This window comes from Oncorhynchus clarkii, chromosome 4 (genome assembly GCF_045791955.1).
Source record: "Oncorhynchus clarkii lewisi isolate Uvic-CL-2024 chromosome 4, UVic_Ocla_1.0, whole genome shotgun sequence".
Classification (NCBI taxonomy): domain Eukaryota; kingdom Metazoa; phylum Chordata; class Actinopteri; order Salmoniformes; family Salmonidae; genus Oncorhynchus; species Oncorhynchus clarkii.
Window position 1 is genome coordinate 80,286,244 of NC_092150.1, and position 16,804 is coordinate 80,303,047.

A 16,804-nucleotide genomic window follows, 5' to 3' on the forward strand; every position below is an offset into this window, starting at 1 on the left:
TTGCAGCTGTTGGACTAATGAGTACACCCTATGCATAGCTAGATGAAGGAAAGAGTTTGCAAGGCGTTATTGAATGTCACTGTCTTTCCATGTGCCACTGTCTGTCTGTCAACTCAAATTTGTTTCTCGACCTGTGTGCACCTACGTTGTAAACGGTCATTCATAGGCTAGGTTGTAGCAACCTCATGATGGGTATAGGGAAAATTTGAGTATCATGTAATAGCCTAAACCTATAGATGTTACATTGAACTGGATGAATGGAATATGAATGACAGTCATTGCAGACATAGGCACTAGTCAAGGGACTCCTAGTCTTCACCCAGTAGCCCAGTTGGTCATTGGTCATTTTCCCTCTCTTACGTGCTTTTCATTTGCTCCCATTTTGACTCTTTGTGTATTAGGCTATAGGCCTAGTGGAATGTATGTACAGAAGAAAATGAAGTTGTAGAAGCACATTGTTGTTAATATATGCCTTATCCTTATCATATTTTGTCATTCAAATGTTTGCATCTTGCACTTTGTTTTCAGGGTTGGAACAAGAGGATGCATTCCCCTCAATTATGTTCTTGATTAATGAATACTATATTACTTGTGTATGTCTTTCCTGATCATATGTAAGACTAAATGCCTTTGTTATATGTTTTGGTGCAGATATGTAGTTAATATACAGTACAATTCAGATAAGGAAGTGTCTGATTACAGAACATTCCATAGAATTCTAGAAAAATACCACTGTTCACTAAAATGACTGTAACTCATTCACAGTAAAACGTATTACTTTTACTGTGAGTTTTTTTCCATCTTCATTAGGAAGTTAAAGATATACATTTTAACAGGTGTTTTTTTCTTGACTGATTAACATTCTCAGCTTTCAAAATATGTATAATGTTTTCATACATGGTTTGACATCTGCAAATGTTGCTCATTAATGCACTCAGAGTTCATGGTCTTTCAGCCAGCTTTGGGATTGAGCTATTTTTGGCAAATCCTGCCAGTGATGCAACAATGCCAATATTACTGATTACAGTTAGAGTTAGCAGGTGTTCTAAAGCCTAGTGTTTTCATCACAGAAATAAGAATGAATAAAACGGGCTTGGAAGCTCTAACCTTGGCAATTTGACTGGTAAACTCATGGGAACACTCGCAATGACCACCTTGTATTGTGATGTAATAATTTCCATGGTAATGTAGAATGTTAATTCAAATGATGTTTACTGATGTGGCTAATACAATGGAATGCATTTTTTGTGATGTCATTTGAGTTGATTCAACAAATCACAGCACAGCTTGCTGGGTACACTTCCTGCTTTTATTTCCTGCTTTGGTTCTATGGGTACTCCCGCAATGGCCGCCAGTCCAACCATTATGCCATCATTGACTTGAATGGGGACTCCCATTCTAATCATTCTTATTTCTTATTTTCTATTATTTTCCCCTTTAAGGGTCCTGGACCTCTCTGGTCAAAACGTCCATTCTTTTGTTAGTTGAGTCTATTAGTTTATGGAAAAAGCTATTTTCTTGATGTAGTTACAGCAGCTTGTAGAATCCTTTTTGTTCATTTAAAAGATCCTTTAACTGTGATGAACATTGTCCTCTCCATAACTCCCACCTTTGGTTTTGGATGCCATGGTAGCAACGATTGGTAACGCAGGTACTCAACGCAGTTCCAGACAGGGCAGGTCAAAGGGCAGATGTAAACAGCAACAAACTACTGGGATTTAGCCCGGGACAATCCGCGGTCCCATTAACAAGGGCTAACCGCGTCGTGGGCTGTGTTCATGCTGTCAATTAAACGTTGCTAGCTTGATAGCTAGTTAGAAGCTAGGCTAGATGCTACTGCAAGCAGTTCTTCAAACTTTTGGTTGGCAGGATCCCTGGACAGATGTAATGGTCCCAGCAACTGATGCCAACCTAGTCACGAGATCCAAATTCAAAAGGTAACCAAACTTTTTCAATAGAACACTTTTTTAGAGACTTTCAAGAGGTTAAAACTTTACAAAAGACAAACCGAGCTCTCCCTCAGTCCGAGTGTATTTGCTGGGTATGATTCATGTATGTGTGTGCGCGGGTAAGTGTGTGTGCGCGCGTACATGTGTATGTGCCAGGAACATTCTCTGGAGCACGATGGCTTATCAATCTGCCTTTTTTCAAGGTAGTATTGAGGGGGAACGTTGTCTTTGAACAGTACAATACATCACAAACACACACCTCCCGATAGGGACACTTTTCAGCCCAGAGATGTATCATGGGGTAGTGAATGTCGAGTCAATATTTTTCATGAAAGATATTTTTGGTTCAGAAAGAATACAGTTGAAGTCGGAAGTTTACATATACTTAGGTTGGAGTCATTAAAACTTGTTTACATACACTTAGGTTGGAGTCATTAAAACTAGTTTACATACACTCAGGTTGGAGTCATTAAAACTAGTTTACATACACTGAGGTTGGAGTCATTAAAACTAGTTTACATATACTCAGGTTGGAGTCATTAAAACTAGTTTACATACACTGAGGTTGGAGTCATTAAAACTAGTTTACATATACTTAGGTTGGAGTCATTAAAACTAGTTTACATACACTTAGGTTGGAGTCATTAAAACTAGTTTACATACACTTAGGTTGGAGTCATTAAAACTAGTTTACATACACTTAGGTTGGAGTCATTAAAACTTGTTTACATATACTTAGGTTGGAGTCATTAAAACTAGTTTACATATACTTAGGTTGGAGTCATTAAAACTAGTTTACAAATACTTAGGTTGGAGTCATTAAAACTAGTTTACATATACTTAGGTTGGAGTCATTAAAACTAGTTTACATATACTTAGGTTGGAGTCATTAAAACTAGTTTACATATACTTAGGTTGGAGTCATTAAAACTAGTTTACATATACTTAGGTTGGAGTCATTAAAACTAGTTTACATACACTTAGGTTGGAGTCATTAAAACTAGTTTACATACACTTAGGTTGGAGTCATTAAAACTAGTTTACATACACTTAGGTTGGAGTCATTAAAACTAGTTTACATACACTTAGGTTGGAGTCATTAAAACTAGTTTACATACACTTAGGTTGGAGTCATTAAAACTAGTTTACATACACTTAGGTTGGAGTCATTAAAACTAGTTTACATATACTTAGGTTGGAGTCATTAAAACTAGTTTACATACACTTAGGTTGGAGTCATTAAAACTAGTTTACATACACTTAGGTTGGAGTCATTAAAACTAGTTTACATACACTTAGGTTGGAGTCATTAAAACTAGTTTACATACACTTAGGTTGGAGTCATTAAAACTAGTTTACATATACTTAGGTTGGAGTCATTAAAACTAGTTTACATATACTTAGGTTGGAGTCATTAAAACTAGTTTACATACACTTAGGTTGGAGTCATTAAAACTAGTTTACATACACTTAGGTTGGAGTCATTAAAACTAGTTTACATACACTTAGGTTGGAGTCATTAAAACTAGTTTACATATACTTAGGTTGGAGTCATTAAAACTAGTTTACATACACTTAGGTTGGAGTCGTTAAAACTAGTTTACATACACTTAGGTTGGAGTCATTAAAACTAGTTTACATATACTTAGGTTGGAGTCATTAAAACTAGTTTACATATACTTAGGTTGGAGTCATTAAAACTAGTTTACATACACTTAGGTTGGAGTCATTAAAACTAGTTTACATACACTTAGGTTGGAGTCATTAAAACTAGTTTACATATACTTAGGTTGGAGTCATTAAAACTAGTTTACATACACTTAGGTTGGAGTCATTAAAACTAGTTTACATATACTTAGGTTGGAGTCATTAAAACTAGTTTACATACACTTAGGTTGGAGTCATTAAAACTAGTTTACATATACTTAGGTTGGAGTCATTAAAACTAGTTTACATACACTTAGGTTGGAGTCATTAAAACTAGTTTACATATACTTAGGTTGGAGTCATTAAAACTAGTTTACATATACTTAGGTTGGAGTCATTAAAACTAGTTTACATATACTTAGGTTAGTGTCATTAAAACTAGTTTACATACACTTAGGTTGGAGTCATTAAAACTAGTTTACATACACTTAGGTTGGAGTCATTAAAACTAGTTTACATACACTTAGGTTGGAGTCATTAAAACTAGTTTACATATACTTAGGTTGGAGTCATTAAAACTAGTTTACATATACTTAGGTTGGAGTCATTAAAACTAGTTTACATACACTTAGGTTGGAGTCATTAAAACTAGTTTACATATACTTAGGTTGGAGTCATTAAAACTAGTTTACATATACTTAGGTTGGAGTCATTAAAACTAGTTTACAGACACTCAGGTTGGAGTCATTAAAACTAGTTTACATACACTTAGGTTGGAGTCATTAAAACTAGTTTACATACACTTAGGTTGGAGTCATTAAAACTAGTTTACATACACTTAGGTTGGAGTCATTAAAACTAGTTTACATATACTTAGGTTGGAGTCATTAAAACTAGTTTACAGACACTCAGGTTGGAGTCATTAAAACTAGTTTACATATACTTAGGTTGGAGTCATTAAAACTAGTTTACATACACTTAGGTTGGAGTCATTAAAACTAGTTTACATACACTTAGGTTGGAGTCATTAAAACTAGTTTACAGACACTTAGGTTGGAGTCATTAAAACTAGTTTACATATACTTAGGTTGGAGTCATTAAAACTAGTTTACATACACTTAGGTTGGAGTCATTAAAACTAGTTTACATACACTTAGGTTGGAGTCATTAAAACTAGTTTACATATACTTAGGTTGGAGTCATTAAAACTAGTTTACATACACTTAGGTTGGAGTCGTTAAAACTAGTTTACATACACTTAGGTTGGAGTCATTAAAACTAGTTTACATATACTTAGGTTGGAGTCATTAAAACTAGTTTACATATACTTAGGTTGGAGTCATTAAAACTAGTTTACATACACTTAGGTTGGAGTCATTAAAACTAGTTTACATATACTTAGGTTGGAGTCATTAAAACTAGTTTACATACACTTAGGTTGGAGTCATTAAAACTAGTTTACATATACTTAGGTTGGAGTCATTAAAACTAGTTTACATATACTTAGGTTGGAGTCATTAAAACTAGTTTACATATACTTAGGTTGGAGTCATTAAAACTAGTTTACATACACTTAGGTTGGAGTCATTAAAACTAGTTTACATACACTTAGGTTGGAGTCATTAAAACTAGTTTACATATACTTAGGTTGGAGTCATTAAAACTAGTTTACATATACTTAGGTTGGAGTCATTAAAACTAGTTTACATACACTTAGGTTGGAGTCATTAAAACTAGTTTACATATACTTAGGTTGGAGTCATTAAAACTAGTTTACAGACACTCAGGTTGGAGTCATTAAAACTAGTTTACATACACTTAGGTTGGAGTCATTAAAACTAGTTTACATACACTTAGGTTGGAGTCATTAAAACTAGTTTACATACACTTAGGTTGGAGTCATTAAAACTAGTTTACATATACTTAGGTTGGAGTCATTAAAACTAGTTTACAGACACTCAGGTTGGAGTCATTAAAACTAGTTTACATATACTTAGGTTGGAGTCATTAAAACTAGTTTACATACACTTAGGTTGGAGTCATTAAAACTAGTTTACATACACTTAGGTTGGAGTCATTAAAACTAGTTTACAGACACTTAGGTTGGAGTCATTAAAACTAGTTTACATATACTTAGGTTGGAGTCATTAAAACTAGTTTACATACACTTAGGTTGGAGTTATTAAAACTAGTTTACATATACTTAGGTTGGAGTCATTAAAACTAGTTTACATATACTTAGGTTGGAGTCATTAAAACTAGTTTACATATACTTAGGTTGGAGTCATTAAAACTAGTTTACATACACTTAGGTTGGAGTCATTAAAACTAGTTTACATATACTTAGGTTGGAGTCATTAAAACTAGTTTACATATACTTAGGTTGGAGTCATTAAAACTAGTTTACATATACTTAGGTTGGTGTCATTAAAACTAGTTTACATACACGTAGGTTGGAGTCATTAAAACTAGTTTACATACACTTAGGTTGGAGTCATTAAAACTAGTTTACATATACTTAGGTTGGAGTCATTAAAACTAGTTTACATACACTTAGGTTGGAGTCATTAAAACTAGTTTACATACACTTAGGTTGGAGTCATTAAAACTAGTTTACATACACTTAGGTTGGAGTCATTAAAACTAGTTTACATACACTTAGGTTGGAGTCATTAAAACTAGTTTACATACACTTAGGTTGGAGTCATTAAAACTAGTTTACATATACTTAGGTTGGAGTCATTAAAACTAGTTTACATATACTTAGGTTGGAGTCATTAAAACTAATTTACATATACTTAGGTTGGAGTCATTAAAACTAGTTTACATATACTTAGGTTGGAGTCATTAAAACTTGTTTACATATACTTAGGTTGGAGTCATTAAAACTTGTTTACATATACTTAGGTTGGAGTCATTAAAACTTGTTTTTCAACCACTCCACACATTTATTGTTAACAAACTATAGTTTTGGTAAGTCAGTTAGGACTTTGTGCATGACACAATGAATTTTTTCAACAATTGTTTACAGAAAGATTATTTCACTGTATCATAATTCCAGTGGGTCAGACGTTTACTTACACTAAGTTGACTGTGCCTTTAAACAGCTTGGAAAATTCCAGAAAAATTATGTCATGTATTTAGAAGATTCTGATAGTCTAATTGACATAATTTGAGTCAATTGAAGGTGTACTGTGGATGTATTTCAAGGCCTACCTTCAAACTCAGTGCCTCTTTGCTTGACATCATGGGGAAATCAAAAGAAATAAGCCAAGACCTCAGAAAAAAATGGTAGACCTCCACAAGTCTGGTTCATCCTTGGGAGCAATTTCCAAACGCCCGAAGGTACCACGTGCAAATCAATCCCTGAACAACAGCAAAGGACCTTGTGAAGATGCTTGAGTTATGACCATGGTTATGTTTGGAGGAAAAAGGGGGCTGCTTGCACGCCGAAGAACACCATCCCGACCATGAAGCACAGGGGTGGCAGCATCATGTTGTGGGGGTGCTTTGCTGCAGGAGGGACAGGGGCACTTCACAAAATAGATGGCTTCATGAGGGAGGGAAATTATGTGGATATATTGAAGCAACATCTCAAGACATCAGTCAGGAAGTTAAAGCTTGGTCGCAAACGGGTCTTCCAAATGGACAATGACCCCAAGCATACTTCCAAAGTTGTGGCAAAATGGCTTAAGGACAACAAAGTCAAGGTATTGGAGTGGCCATCACAAAGCCCTGACCTCAATCTTATAGAATATTTTGGGGCATAACTGAAAAAGCGTGTGCGAGCAAGGAGGCCTAGAAACCTGACTCAGTTACACCAGCTCTGTCAGGAGGAATGGGACAAAATTCACCCAACTTATTGTGGGAAGCTTGTGGAGGCTACCCGAAACGTTTGACCCAAGTTAAACAATTTAAAGGCAATGCTACCAAATACTAATTGAGTGTATGTAAACTTCTGACCCACTGGGAATGTGATGAAATAAATAAAATCTGAAATAAATAATTCTCTCTACATTTCACATTCTTAAAATAAAGTGGTGATCCTACCTGACCTAATACAGGGAATTTTTGCTAGGATTAAATGTCAGGAATTGTGAAAAACTGAGTTTAAATGTATTTGGCTAAGGTGTATGTAAACTTCCGACTTCAACTGTACAGACTTTTTCCACATGTTGTTGTGTTACAAGGTGGGATTCAAATGGATAAAAAAAATAAAAATAAATAAAAGTGGAAGAAAAATTATAACATTTGTAAAAAATAAATACAAATTAATAAAACACTGTGATATGTGTCAGTCCGGCTGAGACGCGGGAGCATGGCGACCTAGAGCTCCTGAGATAGCATTGGTAACGGTAGCCCCGGTGCATTCGACTCCAGCCGCAGGATGCCAACCAAAGGGACTATCTCAGGGATCAGGAGCGAACTGGTCACCCCTGCTGATGCGCGGGAATCTGTCACCAACTGGGGCACGGAAACCTGACAGACCGGCTGAGGCAGGGGAGCCTGGCGATCCGGCTGAGACATGAGAGCCTGACTAGCCGGTGGAAGCAGGGGAGCCTGGCGATCCGGTGAAGGCAAGAAAGCCCGACGAACCGGTGGAGGCAGAGGAGCCTGGCGATCTGTCTGAGGCATGAGAGCCTGTAGCAGCTCCCAGACCCGACGTCATTCCCACCGAAACATCAAAAACAAAAAGACTCTCCCTGATGCTTCCTTTAGGTGAGGAGTCATTCTGTAACGATGTCTGTTGAGAGTCGGGAAGCAAGTTCAGGGAGTGAGTGTTTTAATAAATAAATATAACATAATACAAAAATAAGAAACACGAACAACGCACAGAACTGACACAGGAACAGAAACAATGACGCCTGGGGAAGGAAACAAAGGGAGTGACAGCACTTCCTCCGGGAATGTAATCAGGGAAATGATGGAGTCTAGGTGAGTCTGATGATGCGCAGGTGCGCGTAAAGATGGTGACAGGTGTGCATCATAACGAGCAGGCTGGTCACCTACACGTGACAGCACTTATTTGGTGCTCCACAACTGAGCACCAGGCAGTAGATCACCAAAAGTAACAGAAATGATTGAAAATCCTATTGTGTAAAAAATAAATATACACTACTGATCAAAAGCTTTAGAACAACTACTCGTTTATCAGGTATCAAGGTAAGACCCAGATGCAGACCGTGTCAAAGTAACAGTGTTTAGTACAGCAACAGGGCATAGGTACAGGACGGTAGGCAGGCTCAGAGTCAGGTCAGGCAGAAGTTGGTATTCCAGAGGTGGGGCCAAGGTACAGGACGGCAGGCAGGCTAAGGGGCAGGCAGAGTGGGTGGGTACAGGGTCAGGACAGGCAAGGGTCAAAAACCAAGAGAATGAGAAAAGAGAGACTGGGGAAAAGCAGGAGCTGACACAAAAATGCTGGTTGGCTTGACAAACAAGACTGTCAAAGCTGGATTAACTTCCGGGTGGCCTCTCGCCCAGAGAAACGGGCATCAAAGACTTTTCTCACTTCTCCCACGAACCCTTCCAGACTAAGCGCATATGGGCCGCTGTTGTTTCCACATGGCAGTAGCCCAGGTGAGAGCCTTCCCGGACATCAGCATGATGAGGCAGGCTATCTTGGAGCGATTCGAGGGGAAGGAGGAGGGCTGATGCTCGAAGATGAGGGCACACTGAGCTAGGAACGCCCGACAGGTGCTCGGCTCTCCATTGAAGCATTCCAGAGGAGGTAAGCGGGGCTCCCGACAAGGTGGAGTGACCGATGAGACGGCACTGCTAGCAGCTGAGTCTCTGAGGAGTTGTGGGGTTACCACCGTGGTAGGTTGCCTCCCAGACAACACGTGGATTTGCTCCAGCAAACTGTCCAATGCCTGGTCATGGCTTTCAATGTTTGGATCCCTCCATAAGACCACAAAGCAATTCCTCGTGCATACCGATGGGGGCTCCCTGTGTGGAGATGGTGTTGCGCAGCTGGCCCGGGTCTGCTTGGTCAGTCATGGCAAGCTCGTACTTTCAGGTATCAAGGTAAGACCCAGATGCGGACCGTGTCGAAGAAACAATGTTTATTACAGCAACAGGGGCCAAGGTACAGGACGACAGTCAGGCTCATGGTCAGGCAGAGTGGTCAGGCGGGTGGGTACAGGGTCAGGACAGGCAAGGTTCAAAAACCAGGAGGACGAGAAAAGAGAGACTGGGGAAAGCAGGAGCTGACACAAAAACGCTGGTTGGCTTGATAAACAAGACAAACTGCCAACAGACAAACAGAGAACACAGGTATAAATACACAGGGGATAATGGGGAGAATGGATGACACCAGGAGGGGGGTGGAGACAATCACAAAGACAGGTGAAACAGATCAGGGAGTAACACTCATTATAGGGTTTTTCTTAATTTTTTACTATTTTCTACGTTGTATAGTAACAGTGAAGACTTCAAAACTATGAAATAACACTTATGGAATCATGTAGTAACCAAAAAAGTGTTAAACACCCTTTGCCTTGATGACAGCTTTGCACACTCTTGGCATTCTCTCAACCAGCTTCACCTGGAATGCTTTTCCAACAGTCTTGAAGGAGTTCCCACATATGCTGAGCACTTGTTGGCTGCTTTTACTTCACTCTGCGGTCCGACTCATCCCAAACCATCACAATTGGGTTGAGGTCGGGAGATTGTGGAGGCCATGTCTTCTGATGCAGCTTTCCATCACTCTCCTTCTTGTTCAAATAGCCATTACACAGCCTGGAGGTGTGTTGGGTCATTGTACTGTTGAAAAACAACTGATAATCCCACTAAGCCCAAACCAGAAGCGATGGCGTATTGCTGCAATACTTTGCTGTATGCTGTGGTAGCAATGCTGGTTAAGTGTGCCTTGAATTCTAAATAAATCACAGACAGTGTCACCAGCAAAACACCCCCACACCATAACACCTCCTCCTCCATGCTTTATGGTGGAAATAGACATGCGGAGATCATCAGTTCACCCACACCACATCTCGCAAAAATACGGTGGTTGGAACCAAAAATCTCAAATTTGGACTCATCAGACCTAAGGACATATTTCCACCAGTCTAACATCTATTGCTTGTGTTCCTTGGCACAAGCAAGGCTCTTCTTCTTATTTGGTGTCCTTTAGTGGTAGTTTTTTTGCAACAATTGGACCATGAAGGCCTGATTCTCCTCTGAACATTTGATGTTGATATGTGTCTGTTTCTTGTCTGTTATTTATTTGGGCTGCAATTTCTGAGGCTGGTAACTCTAATGAACTTCTCCTCTGCAGCAGAGGTAACTCTGGGTCTTCCTTTCCTGTGGTGATCCTTATGAGAGCCAGATTCATCATAGAGCTTGATGTTTTTTGCTACTGCACTAGAAGAAATGTTCAGTTCTTGAAATGTTCCTTATTGACTGACCTTCATGTCTTTAGGTAATGATGGACTGTCTTTTCTCTTTGCTAATTTGAGCTGTTCTTGCCATAATATGGACTCGGCCTTTTACCAAATAGGGCTATCTTTTGTATACTCCCCTACCTCGTCACAAACTGATTGACTCAAACACATTAAGAAGGAAAGAAATTCCACAAATGAACTTTTAACAAGGTACATCTGTAAATTAAAATGCATTCCAGGTGACTACCTCATGAAGCTGGTTGAGAGAATGCCAAGAGTGTGCAAAGCTGTCATCAAGGCATAGGGTGGCTATTTGAAGATTATCCAATATAAAATATATTTAGATTTGTTTAACACTTTTTTGGTTACTACATGACTCCATATATGTTATTTCATAGTTTGATGTCTTTACTATTACTCTATCATGTAGAAAATAGTAAAATAAAGTTAAACGCTTGAATGAGTCAATGTTCCTAAATGTTTGACCGGTAGTCTATATAATAATAATATTTTAACGTTACCCAAGACTTTCATAAAGACAATCAAAGGACAATTCTTTCCGATAGCACATATGAAATGTATTACACTGTTAGAATGTTGCAGTCAAAATGGCTGTTCATTGGTGTAGTGAAGGGGGTAGTGAGGCCAAGCAGATAAAGTCAAACCTTTTCATCACTTTCACAGTTGGACCATCCAACCTCTGTTTTCAGGAGATTTTGTCCGTTTCCCTTTCCATTAATTAGTCTCTTCATTTGCTGTTCACCATTGTGACATTTCCCTGCTGGTAATTAACTGATTAAGCCCGTTAATGTGATTAGAATGGCATTTCTCCGACAGCTGCCATTAGACACAACCAATGCAAATCCCAGATTCTCACAATTCTACTGTATACTGACCACCTCAGCTCAAACCCTGCTCTAAGGGAACACAACCCTGTAGTCTAGCTGCTGTTGTCTCGCTCCCTTGAGAGTGCTGAAATTTAATGGTTGTTTTCAGTGCTCTGCTCTGTTGACATGATTGGTTGGTTCAGTGGTTCAGCACCAGGGTCTGTCAGTAGAGTGGAACAGGGGAGCTGGGAGCTCTCCACTAGTTTCAATACCAGGAGCTGTCCACTAGTCTCAACACCAGGAGCTGTCCAGTAATCTCAACACCAGGAGCTGTCCACTAGTTTCAACACCAGGAGCTGTCCACTAGTTTCAACACCAGGAGCTGCCCACTAGTTTCAGCACCAGGAGCTGTCCACTAGTTTCAGCACCAGGAGCTGTCCACTACTTTCAGCACCAGGATCTGTCCACTAGTTTCAACACCAGGAGCTGTCCACTAGTTTCAGCACCAGGAGCTGTCCACTAGTTTCAGCACCAGGAGCTATCCACTACTTTCAGCACCAGGAGCTGTCCACTAGTTTCAACACCAGGAGCTGTCCACTAGTTTCAACACCAGGAGCTATCCACTACTTTCAGCACCAGGAGCTGTCCACTAGTTTCAGCACCAGGAGCTGTCCACTAGTTTCAACACCAGGAGCTGTCTTCTAGTTTCAACACAAGGAGATGTCCACTAGTTTCAGCACCAGGATCTGTACACTATTTCAGCACCAGGAGCTGTCTAGAGTTCACAGCTGTAGCCTACACTGTGGAGCTGATGGAGCTATATTTCCTTAAAGGGGCAATCCGCAGTTGGTACATCCATTTTTGGACCTATTAAATTAATGAAATGTATACTCATTGGTTATTGAAGAATATAACTTACAAATGCCCGTTGAGCTTAGTTCAACTGTCGTACCCCATCAGAAGCCAACATAGAAGCTTGTTTTACTCCAATGTTTGTAAGCAAAGTAAATGTAAACAAACATGGTCAGTCCTTGCATTCCATAGCTCTGTCTATGAATTTGAGAGCGCTTACATTTCTCCAGCCCCATCCCTCAGCTTTTTACCAAAACAGTGGCAAGGAAAACACTTGTTTCAACTGCGGATTACCATTTTAAGTAGCAATAATCCTGTACTACTAATTAGCAACCAAAATCTATATTTCAACACTACTAACAGAGGGAATTGAAATATGATGCATGAACACCCAATGTATAATGACAGTCCTCGCATACACAACAGTCCTGGGTGTTGACTTATATTTTCCATCGTGTGCCCATGTGAACTAGCTAGTGGATTCCCAAATACAACATCAAACACAGGCACTAGCTAGCCTGGCACATCTCTCACTACTGCACACACAGCTGCACACGCTCCGCTCCAGAGACTACACAACCTCTCTGTGGGGAGAGAGCCGAGCTACCGCCGCCTGCGCCGCACACTGTCTACCGCACACTGTCTACCGCACACAGTATACCGCACACAGTCTACTGCTCTGAATTTATACATGACAGAGACGTGAGAGAGACGGAGTGAGAGACAGGGAGGTGTAGACAGAGACAGTGAGGAGGGGAATAGGATTACAGAAGGCGTGTTGTTGGCTGGTTCGGAGAAGCAGATAATCTAGGCTTGGCAGTGGGCTTGGCTTGGTTCATCTTTGTCTTTCTTCCTCTCTCTATCTCTCTTTCTCTCTCTCTCTCTCTCTCTCTCTCTCTCTCTCTCTCTCTCTCTGTCTGTCTGTCTGAGGGCAGCAGTCGTCGTCGTTGGTTCCTCTGGGGGTCTGCCATGGTTGTCTGGAGAGCCGACGGTGGTTGGGGTGCGGCGAGAGGGTAAGTCTTCCTCTCTGGGTTGTGTTCTGCTGCAGTGCTACGTTCGAACAGGAGCTCTCTCTCTCTCGCTCCCTCCCTCACAGACGCTGCCTGTTCCCCCCTCCCTCCCTCTTCCCTGTCTGTATGTGTCTCCATTGCGCCCCTCCCTCCCTTCTCTAAAGTGGCTGCTGCTCCCCTCTTCTTCCATTCTCTCCCTCCATGTCTTAAGTGCTACAGGAATGAGCAGAACACCCTGACTCTGACGACAGTGACAAATAAATAGTGAAAGAAAGGAAGGAGAGAAGCAGAGGAAGAGAGAGGGAGAGGAAGAGGGAGGGAGGCGAGAGAAAGAGAGTGAAGAAAGGAAGAGAGAGGGAGAGGAAGAGGGAGAGGGAGAAGGAGACCGGTTGCAGACTGACTTTCAGACAACTGGAAGAGAGGAAGCTAAGAGAGAGCTTTACCGTCGCCATCTCAGTAGGTTTCTTTCTCCACTTTGCTTGTTCCTGTTCTATATTGTGGTTGTGTCATGTCAGTTTGGATTCTTTCTACACTTTGCTTGCTCCTGTTCTATATTGTGGTTGTGTCATGTCAGTTTGGATTCTTTCTCTCTTCTGAAAGTAGTGCATGGCTACTTAACTTTGAATAGTGAGACTAGGGCTGTGGGGAACATTCCAGCACATAATGTTGACAACATCTCAAGTTTCAACTTTTAACGTCACATGCACAAGTACAGTGAAATGCCTTTCTTGCAAACTCCGAAGGGATTTTGGCATGGCGCTACTTTTCTCTAATGACAAAAATTCCACTTGCTGTGAGTTAGGGGAGATGGACGTAGTCCATAAGGCTTATATATTTTTGGCATGTTTCTGCTTTTAAAAGTATGATACATTGGATCTCCATGGAAACACTGTGCCTATATCAGTGTGTTTGTTAGAGCGTGAGGTATGATGCTACCACTAAAGTTTATCTGAACGCTGCTTTGATGGGTCCCACAATGATGGACACTACTAGTATGAGCAACACTGATACTTATACTGGAAGCCTCACATATTGTAATACACAACTATGTCTATCTATCAGTGACCACAAACACATGAATTGTCAAATTGAGTGTCTTTTGAAAGCTACTGTTTGTTAAATGCAAGACTAAAATAGCAAAACTGACATACACTCTTTAGTAAAAGAGAGATGCCTGTGTTTGATAGAAACACAAAATAGGATTCAAAAAGACAGCTGTTTACATAATGCATTATGCTACTACTATCTGAAATAAATGTCAGTTTGATTTGAATTCTAATCAAAATATCCTCCTATGTTAATCCAGGACGGAGGAGTGACCACACATTGGAAGTAGCAATGCATTTAAGTCGGCCATTCTTTCTTGAGCGTGGGCAAAAATATACATACTTGAACTAAGGTTATTGTAGTATTGAGCAGACCAGAAAAAAACATATACATCTTTGATAGTTTGACAATACAGTGAATCATATGGTCACAGGTTTGACTTGAATGGTCTGTCAGTTGCTATGGTATCCCGTACACGTCGTGTGTAGCATGTTAATATGCCACTTATGAATTTATGATTGGAACTTATGGGGTGGCTTCTGAGATCTCTTGACCTGTGGATCGTCCCCGTTTCAGCCGACCGAGACATGCTCAATGAACTTCTACAATATAGTTGCATTAAAAAAGGGATAAAAAATATCCTCGTAATGCAGGGAGTCGGGGGAGTACTCAGAGGCAACCACCATCTATGGTAAATAAGGACTATGTTTAATACAGAAAACATTTTCTTGATATTCAGACCTACGCTGAAATGTTATGCTGTGTACTGTATGCCTGTTTTCAAAACAAATCTCAGCAATGGAATTAGTGTTTCGGCATGGGCGGTTAAACGATGGGAAGTTAGAATTGATGGTTGAGGATGAGGCAGATTTATTCCACATTATATTTCTTCATGTATTCTCAGAATTTGTATTCATTGTATTAATTAACAGTATTAACATGGCTTTTACATCTGCCTGACAAATGTCTGTCTGCCTGCCCTGTCTTCCTGGACAGATGTGGATGGGGGCTTAACTCCTCAATCATAGTTTGTGAACCTATGGGATCTGCTGGGGTTGGTATAGGAGGAGAACCATAGCTTGAGCTTCTCATATTGGACAGACAGACAGACAGACAGACAGACAGACAGACAGACAGACAGACAGACAGACAGACAGACAAATCATGTCATGCTATTAGCCAGACAGGCTTCTGTTGGGCTGTCTGCTCACACAAACATGCGCACACACACACACGCGCACGCATGCACACACGCACCAACACACACACACACACACACACACATACACACAGAGACAAACACACACTGATTATTGAGGCCTGATCACACACATTTACATTGACATTTTAGTCATTTAGCAGACAAACACACACACACACACACACACACACACACACACACACACACACACACACACACACACACACACACACACACACACACACTTGAATGAATCCAGCATAGAGAAGATACTTTAAAATATACTTGTGAATTAGACTTCATAAAGGCTTGAGGCATTGTTCAATCTCCTGCTGCTGTGGCTGTGGCTGTTGATGCTGGTGGTGGTGATGATGCAAACATCCTTTCTGAATTTAAAAGTAATCCAATAAGTAATTATCTGTAGTATCTGTAATATGATTCAAATATTTGTGCTGGTAACTTAACTGATTACAGTAACAAAATAATGTAATCAGATTACAATCAGTTACTCCCCAACCCTGACGATGACGATGATGCTGATTTATATAAATAGATTGATAAAACAATTCGAAAGACACAGCCACACTTAAAAAAAAAACTGCAGTCCTTGAAAAGCACTTTTGAGAACCACATCAATAGAATGGAAGAGACCAATTGGAAGAGACCAATTTACCTTTCGTATGGAATGAGTCCATGGTTTTGGCCTGTCCTTCTCTCTCTGCTTCTCCGAGGGTTGTTGTGGTTGAACATGGTATGTCCTTCTAGTGAATGAACATGGTACCTCTTATCTAATTATGTCTGTTTCTAATGGGAGCGTTGAATCAGCAATAAAGACAGGGGCTGAACAGAAGTAACAAGGCTGTCATGCCTGAGACAGACAAGGTCCTGC

At 40.1% G+C, this 16,804-nt stretch overlaps 1 protein-coding gene across 6 annotated transcripts in view; it reads left to right on the plus strand.

Moving 5' to 3' along the window:
• The first annotated feature begins 14,036 nt into the window (after window positions 1–14,036).
• Window positions 14,037–16,804, plus strand: part of LOC139407341 (myelin transcription factor 1-like protein) — a 131,269-nt gene continuing 128,501 nt past the window's right edge. For all 6 annotated transcript variants that reach the window (XM_071151049.1, XM_071151052.1, XM_071151050.1 and 3 more), the window contains exon 1: window positions 14,037–14,123. The gene's annotated coding sequence lies outside the window, so the exon portion shown is untranslated. The remainder of the gene's footprint in view (window positions 14,124–16,804) is intronic.